General features: G+C 40.6%; 1 pseudogene; it reads right to left on the bottom strand.

Moving 5' to 3' along the window:
• Positions 1 to 6578: 6578 nt before the first annotated feature.
• On the bottom strand, positions 6579 to 8614 carry LOC122558722 (large ribosomal subunit protein uL5 pseudogene; annotated as a pseudogene).
• Positions 8615 to 20408: the final 11794 nt, after the last annotated feature.

Raw genomic sequence — 20408 nt, 5'->3', positions numbered from 1 at the left:
CATTTAAATTGGAACAAGGCAACAGACACAAGCTGACAATAAAATTTTATTTTCAAAACAATTGACTCACACTTCCACATGCTAAAATCCATTATCTTAAAAGTACCTTTTACAAATGGGTAAAGTCGTAACCAATTTGTCTCCATCGTATATTTACAAAACTGGAATATTTTTACCAGGCATTTGCTACAGATTTCAATCTCTGATTTAAATCTATTCCACAGTGTTAATTACAGTAGCACACATTACAAATTTCCACTTGTAGTGGCTGCTGAACTTTTGCAGCCTTGAAGTTGAGATTCCACACTCATTTGCAAGAACCTCATTACATTCTTGATTTCAAGTTTTCCTGACTCCATGTTTTCTGAGCAATTGTTTATTGCCAGGCTTTAAACTGTTCCCTCTCTTTTCCAGCCTCTGCACACCCTTGCTGTTCTGCTTTCCCATCATTTGCAGCCTCAACCTCCCTCAACTACTTGCAACCTTCCTCTCCCCCACCCCAATTGTAGCCTATCCCTCCCTTCAAACATTTCTTGCAGCCTCTTCCTCCATCTACTGCTCTTCCTGATTTATTAGAGACACCATATAAAAATAAGAGTTTAATACTGCATAGTCAGCAAAGGGTATACATCAGGAGACTATATCTGGGTGAGATATACACTGAGTGAGTAGTGTATTAGTTTCACATAGATTTATCCAGGGATGACAGAATTGCCTTATGAGAAGAAATTGAGAAAACAGAGTCTCTATTCCGTAGAGTTTTGAAAAATAAGAGGTGACCTCATTGAAATTTGCAAGATTCTTACAGGATGTAACTGTATGGATGTAGAGTCTGGAGCCAGAGGACACAGTTGCAGAATAAGGGGCCAAGGGATGGTGAATCTTTGGAATTCTCTAACCCAAGGGACTTTGGAAGCTCAATCATTGAACATATTCAAGAAAAATCAATGAATTTCTAGGTATTAATGTCATGAGGTGATATGGAGATAGTGTAGAAAAGTGCATTGAGGTAGATGATCAGCCATGATCTTATTGAATGGTGCATTACGTTCAATGGATTTAAATACCTAGTCCTGTTCCAATGTTCCTCCTTTCCCTCACCCATAATTCCCTCTTGTCAACTCTTCATTCCATCAGCACTTTACAGCCTCATTTTTAGCTCTCACCCCTCTTGCTGCTGCCTTCTCGCCTCCAAGCAGCTGCACCTCCACCTCACACTGACCAGTTGATGCCCTTCCCACCTTCTGGTCTCTGGAAAACAGCCTCAGTGGTCCCTGGCAAAAGGCATAGTCTATAGAAAAAGGTGTAGCCTCTGACAAAAGCCCAAGCCATCTGCTAGACTTCAGACATCTGCCTACCTCTCCATGTGTTTCTTTTTTCAAACTAGGTCTACTCTACACTATGCCCAGTGAGAAGCGACTGTATGGCATCATTGCAAGATTACTCCAGGGTCCTAAAACCCTTACACAACTGAGAAAGAACATGAGGCTGAAATCACCAATGATGAGAAGTCACTGGATCCAAAGATGAGGAAGGAAATTAATGAAGGTAACTTGATGATAACATTTAAAACAAACTTAACTTTATGTGTGTGTGGTTGAGAATGATAAGTTTGAAAGAGGTGAGCGGGATGGAACAAGGTGAAATGCACAAAGGAGGAGCATGTATCAAAGGAAGATGGAGTCAGGTCAAGATATGTTCTAGTGCTAAGTGCCATGCTGCTACTATGACAATCAGATGGGTGAGTAAATGGTGAAAGATTTAAAAAGGAGTGAGGAGGTTTCATTAATGGCCAAATGCTACCACCCCTCAGCCAAATTATTGTTAAGGCCATAATGTCAATGCAATCACTCATAATACCTTAAGTGAAAGGGACTTTCTGAATAGAGGTGAAACCTTGTGATTGTTTCAAAACAAGAAACTGAAACCTGCAAGTTTACTACATGGAGGACACAATTTAAATAAGTTACTAGAGTATTATATTTTATTGTATGTACTAAAGTGTTGTCCCATTCCCCCCCTCAGTTGAAGCAAAACACTCAGAGACACGGTATTTTTTACCTCCTTTATCTTTATTCTGGGCCCTGGAGAGAGAGAGAACAATCGCCCATGTGCACAGAGACATGAGTTCACGATCTTCTCTGGAATAGCAGTTTCTTAATGAATTATATTGTCGTTTTACAGGGAGGAGCATCCAGATAAGGCAACACTCATATTGGCTTATGCCCGAAACGTCGATTCTCCTGTTCCCTGGATGCTGCCTGACCTGCTGCGCTTTTCCAGCAACACATTTTCAACACACATATTGATTGAGTGACAATTACAATCAGCAAGCATCAACAGTAAAGATTAAGCCATCTGCTGTTACACAATGAATGTTCTTAATCTTAACTGGCTTAACATAATGAATAATTTTCACCTTGTTAACTGACCTTACATACTGAATGCTTTCAATATTGTTAAATGGCTCTACATAATGAATGCTTTTCCACCTTGTTAACCCATTACTCTTGACTCCAGCACCCCCTTGTTACCTGCAAGTCAGATCATCTGATTTGAGTCATGCTCAGTTGAACCTCTTGTTTCACAAAACTCAAAAACTTAACTCCTTCCCTACCTCTTTGTACCCTATGCACTTTCTCAAGAGTAGCTTAAGAGCAGCCCTAATCCTTCACCTTTTTCAGATAGTTTTAATCAACATGTTATGACACACCTTTAAAGCGGATGGGTCTTAAACCATGGCCTTCTAACCTAAAAGTAGGGCTATTACCACAGTGCCACAACTACCTCATAATTCACTGTAGAGCAAATAGGGAGTTTCAACATTCTCTAAAACCTTTAAAAAAATCATAGATTAATACTTAGATTGCATTGGAAGCAGCAGCAATAACTAGCTGTACAGTGCAGTCATTTGTTTTCATAGCTTTTAGACTAGCTGTGCTGACCAGAAAATATTTGTAAATAATCAATTTTGAATATGTTCAAAGTGCAGTTGTTGATTGGTTTTGCAATTTCAATCAGCATGATTCCATGGCTCTGGCAGCCAAGGCTATTATAGAACTGCTTCCACACAATAAATTGATCTCTCCAAAGTTTCAATTATACGGCTGATTCAAATCTCAATTCAGAGCAGAAGTGAATGATTAGTTTGGATCAGCTAAACTGAAATCACATCACTGCAGTTCCTTTCCAAATGGGATTTAATCAATATATAGAACATTTGAAAGAATGTTAATAGAATGTACACGTCTTTGGAAGTATTGTTTGTTTCGGAAGAAGCAATGTTTACAATATTTTGCCCAGGCTCTCACAATTTAACCTAAGACATAGACTTGAAGTACTTCGATGCATGATTAGACCTTTTCTTTCACTGAAAGGATAATTTGAGGTCCAGAGCTTGCATGTCTTGAAGTGTGGTAGGGACAGACCCACAATGTGTTTAAAAAGCACTTCTATATGCTTTTGAAATTCTGCAACCTCCAAGATAATAGACCAAAAGCTGAAAAATGGACTAGTCTATATAGCACCTTTTCAGCTGATACTGACATGCTGAAGGGTTTCCTTCCTATGGTTTGGTGATTACATTATCAAAGATTTACAAATGGTAAGTATCATTCGAATAAGAATGAAAATGTTAAGCAGGGCTCTCGTGGTGCAATCAACATCTTTGAGCCAGGAGACTCAAGTTCAAGCCCCATCTCAGGATAGAGATGGCCGTGGAAGCTTGTCCAAACAGGTTAATTAACAATGTTATAAAGAGAGTCAGCTAGGACTTTGGTTTAGAAGCAGAAGTGAGTAAAGCTGAATCCTAAGAAATAATCTACTATCAAGGGAAAGAATTGTTTTGTATTGTACTTCACAGTCTGTCTTGAATCCATTTAAGATGTTGGCAGAGGAATGCTCCCTAAAAGTGAAGATTGGGAAAAAGAAATTAACTCTCTGATGGAAGACTATAATTGAATTTACTTTAAGATGATTATCTGAAACCAAATGTATTATTTTCTGCTGACGGTCTCTAAATCTGAATTTCTTTATTCATGGCATGAAGGCATCACTGATTAGGCAAGCATTTATTGTCCATCCCTTATTGCCCAGAGGCAATTGTGACAGTTAGTTGTGTGGGTCTGGAATTACATGTAGGCCAGACCAGGTAAAAATGGCAGTTTCCTTCCGTAAAGGGCATTGGTGGATTAGATGGGTTTTGGATAGATTCATGGTCATCATTTGATTCTTAATTCAGTTGAATTCAAATCTCACTCTCTGCCATGGTAGGATTCAAATCCAGGTCCCCAGAGCATTACCTGAGTCTCTGGATTAACAGTCCAATGATTACACCACTAGCCAATCTATGACCCCCTTTATGACAATGGAAAAATGAAGTAGATATTTAGACATGAGTCGCATTACATTCTTATGAAGGATAAGGTCTGATCTTGGCATTATTGCCTAGCCAAAGCAACATAAAATGTAACAAGTTTTTAGGTTATAAACTTATCAGTTGGATATTAAGGAAGGTTTGGATAATCTATTATGGGTGAAGTTTATGAGAATGATAATCTAATTTAGAAAAGCATACGGTTAATCCATATAAAAATATATCATGGGATTTTGACAATAGTTTTAGGATTGTGGAAGTTCTATTAGTAAGTTCCTGGTTTAATGCTTATTTTTGAATTGTTGGACTGTGTTAATGTGTCAGACTCTTGGTCTAAATGGAGATCAATTCTCAGAAAGAGACGTGCTTTTGGACTGGACGTCTGAGACTTTAGAAACATTCTTGGTAAAGCAACAATTTCCATCAGCCTTCATGGCACAAAAGGAACAGGCACCGTTGGTTACAACAATTGGAGAATTCAATACTCGTAGCAAATTCAAGACTGTTCAAATATTGGGAGTGGGAAAAAATGAAGAACGAAATAAGGACAGAGATTTTTATAACAGGAATAGAAAAATAATAACAGGAGAGTAAACCTCAGAGATTATTGCTCCAGGTGTGATTTGAAAATTCATTATGTCGCAATGTGTCCAAAATGAACCAACATTTTTATGGTGATGCATGACATAGAAGATTTGAAAGGTGAAGATAGTCAACTACTATAGAATTGATCAGTCTGAAGGATTTGTACCGGTCAAAGCTTCAGTCCGGTAATAAGTGTAGTAGTTGATTCATTTAATTTTCCCATGTTGGACAGCAGCTGCACATTCATAATATGCGGAATGAGAATTGCAGTAACGTCAGGGAATATGAAACTTCTACTCACTTCTGGTTCAGAGATGACAATATGTGAAAAGAGTGGTGATTCCCTGTAGAATGTCTGGGATAAGCCACTTTGTTAATACAAACCTAGTATCCAGTGAGAAACACTTAATACTGAGCTAAAATCAGAGAGTTGTGCTCGATCTGTGTGACTTACTTAGATAGTTACCCAGGAAAAAACAAAGTTTAAAACCTGGTTCACCATCTGAGCAACTACACAATTAACACCCTCGCCCACTAATTACTCCAACCCAACCTGTCGACTACCTTTGATCACCTGACCAGTCCCCAACCAGATCTGACTGCCCTTGACCCAATCCTACTAACTCTCATCACCCAATTATCAACCTCTGACCTGCAAACCTCTGACCCAACCCACATTCTCCATGGCAATTAGTTAGACAGCAAATGCTATTCACATTCCATGAACAAATAAAAAAACCCCAAGCTAACTACCCACTGACCACTCAACTAGCCATCCACCTACATTCCTCATCCATCTGCCCATTCACTTATTCACTCAATCCCTAACACACTGAAACATTTTAAACACTTATGTGAATATGGAGCTCACATGGTGAAAAGGGAATATATTTCCTCTAAGTTAATCCTTTTTGTGAATCTTTGATTTGAATCGTAACTGAGGAAGTTCTTCATTGTGGATAAGACTTTAGGCTTCTTGAGGTAAGTGGGCAGTTTTCTGTATGATTGGCTTCAGTTGTAGCAGTTCCAATGCTGATTGGGAGATTTAGACTTTTATATTTGTATGTTGGAAATAATAAAAACTCTATTTCAGAGAAAACGTAACATTGCTGTCAGTTCAAGATGACCCATGATCAGAGTATCTCATTTTGGCTAAGATATAGAAAATTCACAATGTTTGTTGTCATATTCTAATTACTTGTGTGGAGATCATTCAATGGATGTTACATGGTTGTAAAATTTAGGTCTATGCAAAATTGAGAAATGTTAACATTGAAGGTAATGACAAATGAACTGTTCATTCCCACAAGTTTTTGTCACTTGTTTGGCTGATGTACTTCCCAAGTTGGACAACTATTGTAGCTTACTTTAGGAAATGGTGTTCTTAAAAAAAAGTTAGAGCCATTGTTTTGTTCATGATTATTGACAGTCTTTTTATTTAACCTCTTCAGAGATTTTATTACATACCTCATGGTTCAGAAGTGGGACACATCTTCCATGCCACAAGAAGTCCCCTAAACCTCCTGCAGCTGGTTTTTCCAGCCAGTCTCCCACCTTAGAGACTGTCTTTTTTTACTGTAATGAATTGATTTTATTGCTTTTTCATGTGCTTTCCGAATTATTTTCCAGACAGGAGGATGCCATCATATTTTTGCTGAAACAGCCTCATCAATTCTTCCTTGGAATTTTGTGTTTTGAACCAATGCACCCCCTTTTCATCTTTTTATAAAAAATGCTGAAACCCGGCCATTCCATGACAACCTATAAATCCAGACCATAAATTCCAGTATTAGGATCGTACATGATGCCTAGATCAATGTGCTCCTGGATCCCAAAGCCAAAGTTTCCTGTGTGGTGAAGTTACTCTTCCTTGGTTCATATTCCTGAACCATTAGACCTTTCTATTTGGTTCCTTGGATTATGCAATGAACAGCAACCTTCTCATTCGTTCTAATACCAAATGATTGCACAGTATAGTGAGCTTTGGAGAACACTGGGATCTGACCACTGAGTTGCTCCAACACTTTAGCAGTGAGTCTGTCACCATTTTCACCTACACAGATATTCAAACATAGCTTCCTAATGTGCAGAGGTGCAGGGCAAAGTTTTCACCCAGGTGATGCTGGGTGTTTGGAATGCACAGCCAGTGGAATTGGTAGAAGCAGGCATGTTAACAATGTTTAAGGCATAGACACATGATAGACACATGAACAGGAGGTAAACAGAGGGATTGAAATCGTGCCTGGGCAATAAGTAGCAGGTTTAAATAAAGATTAAGAATAAGCACAGGCTTGGTGGCCAAAGGGCCTGTTCCTGTGCTGTATTGAAGTGAAAAATGTGGAACTCACGCATAGGAATTTCCTTCTTTACATCTACCATTCCCTCAGCACTCAACAGTGAAAGAAATGTTTGCCCTGCAGCTGCACTTACTTGAAACATTCAGATTTGTAACTGTCTGATACATAACAGGATATAGGCAAAGATAAATTTGACATTAAGATATCAGATTCATCAGGTGATGGGTTGTATTATATCATTTAACCTCTTATGCTCATTTTATTCAAGTCATTTTTAGAATATAGATATATATTGTTTGTAAAGGTATTACAGAATATTTAGTTTGAATCCTGGGAGGTTACATTTGTGTCTTGAGCAGGAATACAGCCATCGAGAGTAAAAGTTCATAAATAATGAAGATTGAAATGGATTCCTGCAATTATTATATTTTATTTAGATACACATAGAAGCTTTAAATTTTATATGATCAAAAAGAAATATTAGCATTATGCTGAACACCTACATTTTGTTCCATATAAACATAATTGCAAATTAAATATTGGTTAGCAGTGTGTTTTGTTTGATTATTTAGCTTGCTCAATTGTGTAACTAATTAATTCTTGTGTCACCAAAATTATATAATTTTTAGGTTTTCCTCCCTTAATACACAGCTGCATTTTACATCTTCTAGTCTATACAGTGTGTTTGGGGACCACATAAATCCAGTCAGGTCATTGATAAGTGACCACCTTGATTCTTCGATTAAAATGATTTGGAGATAACGGTGTTGGACTGGGGTGTACAAAGTTAAACATTACACAACACCAGGGTATAGTCCAACAGGTTTAATTGGAAGCACTAGCTTTCAGAGCGCCGCTCCTTCATCAGGTCGCTGTGGAGTACACAGTTGTAAGACACAGGATCAATTTTAATCAATTAAAATGCATTCTATTGAACATTGTGAGTGGTGACCTGTCACTAATTTGAAGAAAAATCCTTCTAAGCCTCAAATATTGCCAACTAGTATCTTAATTAACTATATTTAAATGATTGTAGTTACTAACCTGACACCACACACTCCTACACCAATGTTACTTACTCTTGAGCTATGTTATATGATCTTGCACTGATGTAACACTATCTTGCACAAATGTCCCATACTGCTGCTACATTCCCCTATACTGATGCTACATGGTCTGGCACAAATGCTAAGCATTTCAACAGTGGATGAATAATATGCCTAATTGGGTGAAACCAGTCATGCAACTTGCCCCTTCACCAAGTGAAAAATGGTTGTTGCGTAGGAAGTGGTCATCATCCTTCAAAGTTTTGCACGACTTACCATCTGTCCCTAAAAGAATCTTGTAGATCATACATGGCGTGCAGAGATTTTGATGGTTACATTTGGTTCAGTCACAAACATTGAATATTGGTGCAATGTTTGATGAAGAAAATTGTGACCTCTTTTGCTTTGAAAACAAGATCTGCTTTATGCAAGTGTGCAGTGCATGAAGAGGACTCTTGTGGTATAACAGTAGTGTCCATACTTCTGGGCCAGGAGACCAAGGTTCAGGCCCCACCTGCTCCACAGATGTGTAACAACATTTCTGAACAGGTGATTTGGGAAAAAAAATACAATGCATGAAGCTTGTACCAATTTTCCATAAGAGTACTATAAACAGGGATTGAAGTTCGCTTTCAAAATCCTGTGTGGCTAAATGAGCAGAAATCTAATGAGAAGCCAATTTGTGTCCCTGCATTTATCACTTGGTCTAGTACAGCTTCAATAATTATGGCAACCAGGGGATAAAGCCCAAAGGATAAAGAAGCCTGAAGGTGAATTAACTACTCTTGCTTTCCTGTCTATTATTTGCAAAAATCAGTATTTCATATCTGTCAATCCTTCTGTACCTCTGAGTACATCTCTCAATTAAGTAAATCTGTAACAAGCAAGGTTGACGTATTCCATCAGTTTACTGATAGAACACTGGCAGTACAGTGGGAAGGCACTATATTTATTCCATGTGGCAGGAATTCCAAAGTCTAGCATTATTAATGGCATTAGTAAATCTTAGGGATAACCTTTTGATCAGGTGTAGGCAAGGGTAAGCATTTATAGAAAATCAGTGTCCATTTCCCAGGAAGAGCTATGATTCTTTGATTTTTAAATGATCTACCTTTTGTAGAAGATTGCAACTGAATGTTTGGCTACTGGGAAAACAAATTTAGCCTCTTCAGCCCCAACTCATGACCCTGATTGACAGACACAAGCATTAGATGAATGTTCATATAAAACGACAACATAGCAGTGGATCATTATTAAACATACAAACACAACTTGAAGCAATGCTTCAGATACTGTAATAAGTGCAATGTATTTAAGCATGTATTACAGTGCAGACCTCTCATTGTCTTGAAGGTTATTAGTGGTACTATTGACAGAGGCCATACTACACCTTAATCACAACAGATGAATTGGGTAATCGTATCTGTATTCATAGCAAAATATTACCTAGCCTCATCTCACTTTTCAGCTCTTGGTCTGTAGCCTGTAGGTTAGGGAAACTCCAAGTATTTTTGAAACAGTAATTTCTGCCTGTACACCTTGCAGGCAGTGAATTCCAGATACCCCTCCCCCCCCCCACCCTTTGAGTGCAAAAACAAATGTGCTTCTATCAATTATTTTGAAGGTATGCCCCCTAGTTATTGACCTTTCTGAGATATAATCCTTTCCACTCTATTTAGGTCCCTCAGTTGAATCTTTCCTCAGCATCTTTTGTTCCAAACAAATCAATCCAGCCAGTTCAATCTTAGCTCATTACAAAAATTTCTATTCTTTTGCATTCATCTTTATAAATCTCATATGTACCTTGCTGCAATGTGATGACAAGAATTGTGTGCAATACTCTAGATGTGGTCTCACTGGGATTTTATATAGAGTCAACGTAACTTCCTGCTCTTATACTATATTCTTTGGATAATTTAAAAAAATGTATCCTGTATGATTTCTAAACTACATTTTATAGCTGTCCTACTACTTCATGGATCTGTGAATGTACATTCCAAAGTTCCTCTGCTCTTCCACAATTCTCAGTACTCTGCCATTTATTGTTTCTTCCTATGCCTTGTTTACCTTCCTAATATTCCTTTGGATTGAATTCCATTTGCCACTTTTCTGTCCATTTGACCAGTTCATTGATATATGCCTGCAGTGTGCAGTTTTCTTCCTTATTGTTAACCAACATTCTCTTTTTATATTATCTGCATAGTTCTTCATCACACGCTTTGGATTAAAATTTAATTATTGATACATAACACAAAAATAAAAGACTTCACATTGAATCCTGCAGAACCCACTTGATAACCCACTTCCAGCCACAAAAACATGCCTCCTCTTTGCTTCCTCTCATTGACTCAACTTGGACCAACTTGTAACATTCTATTGGAACTCATAAGGTCCAATTGATGAGTTCAACTTGTGCGATCTTGTCAAAAGACTTTCTGAGACCCATGTAAATTGCATCACCTAGAATATCCCTATCCTCCATCCTTGTTACTGCTTCAAAAGATTCAATCCAATTAGATAAACTTGACCTTTCCATGATCATTCCAAAACGATTGTCCATGATTGATCCATGCCTTACCAAATGATGTTTTATGCTGTTCCTCAGAAGTTTTCCGATTATTTAGCCAATGATATATTTAGACTGACTGGCCTGTAATTATATGGGCTATCCTTGGATCCTTTCTTAAATGTTCGGGCAGCATTAGCAATCTTCCATTGCTCTAGTACCACATCTATAGCTAGAGATGATTGGAAAATAATCATGACAGCCACTGTTATTACCTCCCATGCTTACTTACCTTAGCAGGCTACAATGCTCTTCATCCAGGTCTCATGGTTTATTAAATGTTAAAGATGCTAAGACACTTAATATTTCCTCCTTCACCACGTCTAACCTGTCCAAGGCTTTATTAACTCTCTCTTTAACTACAGTGTTCCAATTCTTTACATAAAGTATTCATTGAGAAGTATGTTCATAACTACCACCTCTGCATACAGTTTCTTTTGCTTTCAACTGCACTTAGTAGAAGAGAGGAATGCTGATGTTGACCTTGAAGATGAAAAGAAGGATATACATCTGATACTTATAAATAAAACTGTCAGCTAATTACTTGCACTGCCTGATTCATTGAAATAATAGATCAATGCAATTCACAAAAATGCTACAGCACAGAAAGAGGCCATTCAGCCCAACATGTCTGTGTCAGCTGAATATACTTGCTGCCTGTACTCCCCCACTTAGCACAGAGCTACAGCCTTGCAGCTTCCAGTTCTTCTGCTGCAGATCCAATGTTCTTTCTCGTGAATTGAATGTTTCCACTCGCACTACAAACTGGGCAATGAAAAGATTTTTCCTCCATTTAATTGTTCTACAATCAAAAGATATCTGTGCCTCCCCAGTAACCTCTGTTAGGGAAACAGCTGTTCATTATCCAGTTTATCTAAACCACTCATACTTTTGCATTCCTCGGTTAAGTCACCCCTCAGTCTTCTCTGTTCTAAGGAAAATAACCCTAGCCAGTCCAATTGCAATTTTTTATTATCTAATAGAAATAATGGGAATACCTTCAGCACATGGACTGCAGTGATTCTAGACGGGAATTCCACCACTTTCTCAGAGAAACTGCACATGGACAATAAATATTGCCATTCCCAATGGCTTTCATAACCTGAGAATACATTTTTTAAGTATACATAATATTTTCCTTGCTTGTTCCCTATGTGCTAATTGTGTTATCCTATGACTCTTTTTCCTCAAAGTGTTGAAATCCTTCATTGCTGTGTCACCAAGCTACATCACTCTTCCTTGGGGTCAAAATATTGTCTGTTCAGTACCTTTCACAATTTTGTTCAACCTCCAACAATTTTATGGTTTGAGACAATCAACCTCGTGATCTCTCTAGTCTTTTCTGCCTGGATGGTGCTCTGCATTTCTGAATGTTGATCCTTCATCTTGGTTTCACAATAAAATTTCCAGACAGGCTTTATGGATTTAGGATCATAAGAAGAATAGAATAGAAACACAATTCCATGATTAATTTCGAACAATGTTATAAAAGTTATAACCCTGTTGTATTTGTTCATTACTGAGAAGTACATTTTGATTCATTAATGTGGCACTTGAGACACTGAGACACCTATTTTTAATTTCTGTCTGTGTGTGGATACTCAGCGTAATCATGTAACTTTAACGATCAGACAAACCTGTTAATAGAGTCAAGAAATCATAGAGATGTACAGCATGGAAACAGATCCTTTGGTCCAACCTGTCCATGCCAACCAGATATCCCAACCCAATCTAGTCCCACCTGCCAGCACCCGGCGCATATCCCTCCAAACCCTTCCCATTCATATACCCATCCAAATGCCTCTTAAATGTTGCAATTGTACCAGCCTCCACCATATCCTCTGGCAGCTCAATCCATACACATACATCATGACAGCCACTATTATTACCTCCCATGCTTACTTACCTTAGCAGGCTACAATGCTCTTCATCCAGGTCTCATGGTTTATTAAATGTTAAAGATGCTAAGACACTTGATATTTCCTCCTTCACCACGTCTAACCTGTCCAAGGCTTTATTAACTCTCTCTTTAACTACATGAAAAAGTTGCTCCTTAGGTCTCTTTTATATCTTTCCCCTCTCACCCTAAACCTATGCCCTCTAGTTCTGGACTCCCCAACCCCAGGGAAAAGACTTTGTCAATTTATCCTATCCACGCCCCTCATAATTTTGTAAACCTCCATAAGGTCACCCCTCAGCCTCCAACACTCCAGGGTAAACAGCCACAGTCTGTTCAGCCTGTCCCTGTAGCTTAGATCCACCAACCCTGGCAACATCCTTGTAAATCTTTTCTGAACCCTTTCAAGTTTCACAACATCTTACCAATAGGAAGAAGACCAGAATTGCACGCAATATTCCAACAGTGGCCTAACCAATGTCCTGTACAGCCGCAACATGACCTCCCAACTCCTGTACTCGATACTCTGACCAATAAAGGAAAGCATACCAAACGCCTTCTTCACTATCCTATCTGCCTATGACTCCACTTTCAAGGAGCTATGAACCTGCACTCCAAGGTCTCTTTGTTTAGCAACACTCCCTAGGACCTTACCATTAAGTGTATAAGTCCTGCTAAGATTTGCTTTCCCAAAATGCAGCACCTCGCATTTATCTGAATTAAACTCCATCTGCCACTTCTCAGCCCATTGGCCCATCTGGTCCAGATCCTGTTGTAATCTGAGGTAACCCTCTTCGCAGTCCACTATACCTCCAATTTTGGTGTCATCTGCAAACTTACTAACAGTACCGCCCTCTCTCTCTCCTCCACACTTTCCCTGGAGTTCCTCACAGGGGTGTATCCTAAATCCCCCTTCCCCAGATAATCTCAGGTCAGTGGTGGAACCTGTCAAAAGGCACGCGTGTGCGTGCGTGCGTGCGTGTGTGTGTGTGTGTGTAAGTGCGTGTGAGACATACCCTTGGTGGGGGGTGGGGCGGGTCGGCCAGGGAGCAGCAGCATGGACAAGGGGTTGGATGGTGGGTGGAGATGGATGGGGTATAGGGTTGGGAGTGGGCGGACGGGGTTGGGAGCAGACGGAGTTTGGGACGAGCAGGGCGTGGGATGGGGCGGATGGGGTTGGGGGTGGGGTGGACAGGGTTGGGGCAGGTGGGGGCAGGGTGAGCTTGGACACAGTTTGTGGGCAGGCAGGGGGGCGGGCAGGAGGTGGGGTGGGGTTGGGGGCTGGGTCTCACGGGCGATGTGCTGCTGCCTAGTCTCCTGAACATGGAGCAGACTTAACAGAAAACTCTGAGCCCCAAAGGAAATCAATTAACCAAATTATCAATTATCCGAACGAAATAATATCCGCCCACTTCGTGCGGATAATTGCGGTTCCTCGGTAATCAGAGGGAATTTGAGAAACAGATTTGTAAGGCAATCTCAGTTATCTGTAAGAATAATAGGGTGGTTATGGTAGGGGATTTTAACTTACGAAACATGCGTGCCAGGTGAATTGGCCATGTTAAATTACCCATAGTGTTTTGTGCATTAGTCACAGAGAAATGGGTTTGGGTGTGTTACTTGGAGGGTCAGTGTGGACTGGTTGGGTCAAAGGGCCTGTTTCCACACTGTAGGGAATCTAATCTAATCTAATCTAATCTAAACATAGAGTCGCAGTGGTGGAAGCTGATACCAGTTCCTCCAAGGATAGGATCCAGGCCCTGGAGACGCAGGTCTGTAATTTGATGGCCGGCACGGTGGCACAGTGGTTAGCACTGCTGCCTCACAGTGCCAGAGACCCGGGTTCAATTCCCACCTCAGGTGACTGTGTGGGTTTCCTCTGGGTGCTCCGGTTTCCTCCCACAGTCCAACAATGTTCAGGTTAGGTGAATTGGCCATATCAAGTTGCCCGTAGTATTAGGGGCAGGGGTAAATCTAGGGATCTGGGTGGTTTGCGCTTCAGCGGGTCAGTGTGGACATGTTGGGCTGAAGGGCCTGTTTCCACACTGTAAGTAATCTAATCTAATCTAAGCATAGACTGGGACTGCCACTGCATGAAGGGTTTAGATGGAGAAGAATTTGTTAAGTGTGTACAAGAAAATTTTCTGATTCAGTATGTGGATGTACCTACCACAGAAGGTGCAAAATTTGACCTACTCTTGGGAAATAAGGCAGGGCAGGTGACTGAGGTGTCAGTGGGGAAGCACTTTGGGGCCAGCTACCATAATTTTATTAGATTTAAAATAGTGATGGAAAAGGATAGACCAGATCTAAAAGTTGAAGTTCTAAATTGGAGGAAGGCTAAGAAATTGAGGGTTTGGTTATGAAAAAGAAGGAAACATATGTCAGGTACAGACAAGATAGATCAAATGAATCCTTAGAAGAGTATAAAGGCAGTAGGAGTATACTTAAGAGGGAAATCAGGAGGGCAAAAAGGGGACATGAGATAGATTTGGCAAATAAGAGTTAAAGAGAATCCAAAGGGTTTTTACAATTACATTAAGGACAAAAGGGTAACGAGGGGGAAAATAGGCCCCCTCAAAGGACAGCAAGGCAGCATTTGTGTGGAACTGCAGGAGATGGGGGAGATACTAAGCAAGTATTTTGCATCAATGTTTACTCTGGAAAAGGACATGGAAGGTATAGAATGTAGGGAAATAGATGGTGATATTACAGAGGAGCAAGTGCCGGATGTCTTGAAATGCATAAAAGTGGATAAATCCCCAGGACCTGATCAGGTGTACCCTAGAACTCTGTGGGAAGCTAGGGAGGTGATTGCTGGGCCCCTTGCTGAGATGTTATTTTCATCGATAGTCACAGGTGGGGTGCAGGAAGACTGGAGGTTGGCTAAAGTGGTGCCACTGTTTAAGAAGGGTGGTGGGGATCCAAGATGGCGGCAGTCTGAGTGGTCTGGTGTGCTGGGCTCTGTGCCATATCCCCTGGGAAATGTGGACCTTTAGCCACCCCCCTTTTCAACCACCCCAAGAAGAAAAAAGTATTAATTTAAACTTACTAATTATTTGGAGCTGTTGAAATCTCCTGATTCACCTTCAGGCCTGGATGAAGACCGGTAAAGGAAAGGGGCCTAAAGGAGCACAGCAGACACGGCACTCCCCTACTGCGTCAGGGATGCCTGCAGCCAGTACTCAGTTGCCTGAGACGGCCCCTCCGGATCCAGCAGGACAGCAGTACTTACTCTCGGAGTTTGCTAAACTCCGAGAGTGGATTCAAGTAGCTGTGGAGCCACTGTCTGCCATGCTTATAAAAAAGCATGAGCAGGAAATCCAGCTCCTGGAACGAAAACCGGAGGCAGTGGAGGAAAGGACCACGGCATTGGAGACCCTGGCGGAGGTCTCGGGCTGAAGGGCCCAAACACTTCAAGACCAGGTTCGGGTCCTTCAGGACCAAGTTGATAATCTAGAAACTAAAAATAGAAGGAAAAACTTACAGATCATGGGCCTCCCGGAAGAACGTAAAGATGGTGAAGATCTCGCTGGTTTCCTGCAGGGATGGCTCCCGAGGTTCCTGCACTTAGAGTTGGAGTCAGGCCTGGTACATGTGGAGCAAGCCCCCCGGATTGCAATGCACAGGTCCAGGCTGGACCAATGCCCCCGTGTGGTCCCAGTGCAGCTCCTGTATTCTAAAGAAAAACAGTTAATAGTGGAAACAGCAAGAAGATTGGGAAGGAACTCACAAGCCTTAATGTATAAAAGTTCAAAGATAATGTTTTCTCAAGATTTTTCAGGAGCCCTGGTCAAGAGGAGAAGGATATTTGATGATGTAAAAAAAAATTAAGGAACTTAAACATCCAATACTCCATGAGGTACCCAGCCGTGTTGCGTTTCACCCACAGGGGGGACGGTGTATAACTTTGCCAATGCAGAAAAGGTGAAGGCCTTTGTGAAGTCTCTTCATACAGACCAATCTTGCTGCTGAATGTAGATTTCAAAATTTTATCAAAGATGTTGGCTCTGAGGTTGGAGAAGGTTCTGCTCCGTCTTATAAGACCAAACAGGTTTTGTTAACAGCAACAGTTCCTCTAACAATATTAGGAGAGTACTGAATACAGTACAGGTATGTCATCAAAGATTGATTCTGGGGTTGGTGGTCTCCTTAGATGCAGAGAAAGCCTTTGATTGGATAGAATGGCTGTATCTATTTGAGGTTCTAGAGTGTTTGGTTTGGGAGGATCCTTTGTCAGACGGGTAGCAGTACTGTATAAGGATCCTAAGTCAGCAGTTATTACAAATGGTGTTATGTCAAATAATTTTAATATTAGAAGTCGTAGTCGACAGGGGTGCCCTTTATCACCGCTGCTATTTACCTTAATGATTGAACCATTAGCCGAAACTATCAGAAGAGACTCTGGGAATGGGGGAGTGTAAGATTACCCTATATGCAGACGGCGTCCTCTTATTCTTGGCCGATCCGGAGAAGTCTGTTCCCCGACTGATCCAAACAATTAATTCATATGGTAGTTTTTCAAGTTATAGGATCAATTTCACAAAATCGGAAGCTAACCCGGTAGGGGGTTTAGTGGAGATGCCTAACTTGAAGGATAAAATGCAATTCCCATTTAGGTGGTCACCAAAAGGTTTTCTGTATTTGTGAATTTTTATTACCCCTTCCTTTCACCTGCTGTGTAAGGCTAACTTTGTACAATTACTATAGAGAGGATAAAACAGGATTTGCAGTGATGGGAGGGATTACTGGTATCATGACTGGGCCGAATAGCCCTGATTAGGATGAATGTCCTTCCCCGACTGCTATATCCCTATGCTCCCATTACTGTTATCTAGTCAAGTATTACAGAGGATTAATGGTTGGGTAGGGTCCTTTATTGGTGCTATTGGTGTCCTCTAATTAAATTGACTAAATTACAGCTTTCACAGGCTGAGGAAGGGTGGGTCTTCCGGATTTGAAGAACTACCACATACGTTGGTGACTGGGCACGGTGGTGGGGGGGGGGGGGGGGGGAATTCAGAATCGATCTGGCTTGATATTGAAGCCTCACATTTGAAATGTCCTCTATCAATTTATTATTTATGCACAAGGTGAAATCTGTGACCCAGCAATGCAATAGTCCAATAATCTTGAATACGGTGAAAGCCTGGAAGATAATGAGGCAAGATGAGGGCAATTGGTTTAAGACTTCACCATTTACCTCATTGGTAGGAGCCCAAGGATTTAAACCTGGGGCAATGGACTCCAGCTTTAAGACATGGGAGAATAAAGGGACTTTATATTTGGGAGACTTAGTCGAGGGAGAGGTCCTGATGTCATTTAGTCAGTTGTCAGAAATATGGATTGTTGAATAAGGACCTTTTCCAATACTTCCAGATAAGGGACTATATACAGAGGAAGACCACACTCCTGTCCCAGTGTTATAAATCCAATGTGGAGAAAAGATTACTCCGGTGTATGGGTACTCTTTCATTTAGAACTTTATATCATTTACAGAAAGGCTGTGCTCTGGGGGATATGGAAGGATTCTGTAAGACGTGGAACTGAGAGTTAGGACAGAACATTTCACCGGAGATATGGGAAGATATCTGGGGGAATATAAGGAAAATTTCAATATGTAACAGAACACAGGATATGCAATTGAAGATCTTACACAGGGCTCATATGGCACCAGAGAGGCTAGCTATGTTTGAGAGAGGAGTGTCACCAGAATGTCCTAAATGTAAAATTAATATAGGCACTCTCACACATTGTTACTGGTCATGTTGCAAGATCCAAAGATATTGGAGTGCTATAGTAAGGGAATTAAAGGATATTCTGGGGATTGAAATTAACATGGATCCAGTAATTCTTCTTTTGGGGTTGCCAAATTTGCCCTCTCTGGGGGTACATGGGAAGAGACTGTGTAATATCCTTGCCCTTTGCACAAGGAAGAACATTCTAATAAATTGGACGTCAGAAAAATCATCATGTCTTCTGGGATGGCATAACCTGGTGATGGAGCATCTCCCCCAAGATTATCTCACAAATATGGTGTGCCACAAAATGGAAGAGTTTTACAAGACGTGGTGGCCCTTCTTAAAATTATATTGAAGCTGGCTTGTTGGCAATATTCGTCAGGCCCGTGGTACAGCTGTGGGAATCTTTAGGCGGAGACTGGAAGGAAAAGAATATAGGTACTATAGGGGGTACTCCCAGGGGTGGGAGCCTCAGTGTAGGTGTGATGAGTAAGATAAAGTAGTGAGATATTATTTAAGTTATTTGAATGTAGTTTAAGTTAGTATTTATTTAATATGCTTGTAGTTTAGTTTTAGTTAAGAGGCCTGTTTCCACACTGTAAATAATCTAATCTAATCTAAAAAAAATGTTTGTTTTGGTAGAATAGTGGGTTGTTTATTAACAATGGTACTATGCTATGACCATGTTCTTTGTACTTTTTTTTCTGTTTTGATGATGTTATTCTTTTTCTTTGTATATAAATGTTTTGTAAAGGATTTAAAAAAAACTTTTCAATAAAAACCTTGGTGGGCAAGTTGTTGGAGGGAATCCTGAGGGACAGGAAGTACATGTATTTGGAAAGGCAAGGACTGATTTGGGATAGTCAACATGGCTTTGTGTGCGGGAAATCATGTCTCACAAACTTGATTGAGTTTTTTGAAGAAGTAACAAAGAAGCTTGATGAAGGCAGAGCGGTGGACGTGAATGAAATGGACTTCAGTAAGGCTTTCGACAAGGTTCCCCATGGGAGACTGGTTAGCAAGGTTAGATCTCATGGAATACAGGCAGAACTAGCCACTTGAATACAGAACTGGCTCAAAGGTAGAAGACCGAGGGTGGTGGTGGAGGGTTGTTTTTCAGACTGGAGGTCTGTGACCAGTGGAGTGCCACAACAATCGGTGCTGAGTTCACTACTTTTTGTCATTTACATAAATGATTTGCATGTGAGCATAAGAGGTATAGTTAGTAAGTTTGCAGAAGACATCAAAATTGGAGGTGTAGTGGATAGTGAAGAACATTATCTCAGAGTGGAATTTTGATCAGATGGCCAATGGGCTGAGGAGTGGCAGGTGGAGTTTAACTTAGATAAATGTGAGGTGCTGCATTTTGGGAAAGCAAATCTTAGCAGGACTTATACACGAAGATCCAGGGGAATGTTGCTGAACAGAGACCTTGGAGTGCAGGTTCATAGCTCCTTGAAAGTGGAGTCGCAGGTAGATATGATAGTGAAGGCGGCGTTTGGTATGCTTTCCTTTATTGGTCAGAGTATTGAGTACAGGAGTTGGGAGGTCATGTTGCGGCTGTACAGGACATTGGTTAGGCCACTGTTGAAATATTGCGTGCAAATGTCTCCTTCCTATCAGAAGGATGTTGTGAAACTTGAAAAGGTTCAGAAAAGATTTACAAGGATGTTGCCAGGTTGGGAGGATTTGGGCTATAGGGAGAGGTTGAATAGGCTGGGACTGTTTTCCCCGGAGTCTCTGAGGCGTGACCCTGTAGGGGTTTATAAAATCATAAGGGGCATGGATAGGATAAATAGACAAAGTCTCTCTCCTGGGTTGGGGGAGTCCAGAACTAGAGGGCATAGATTTAGGGTGAGAGGGGAAAGATGTAAAAGGGACCTGAGGGGCAACTTTCTCAC

The sequence above is a fragment of the Chiloscyllium plagiosum genome, unplaced genomic scaffold (assembly GCF_037043375.1).
Source record: "Chiloscyllium plagiosum isolate Xiang-an unplaced genomic scaffold, Cpla_swu_hap1 HiC_scaffold_17, whole genome shotgun sequence".
NCBI classification, from domain to species: domain Eukaryota; kingdom Metazoa; phylum Chordata; class Chondrichthyes; order Orectolobiformes; family Hemiscylliidae; genus Chiloscyllium; species Chiloscyllium plagiosum.
The sequence above is the reverse complement of the archived record's forward strand: the minus strand, read 5'-3'. Positions and strand labels throughout refer to the sequence as shown.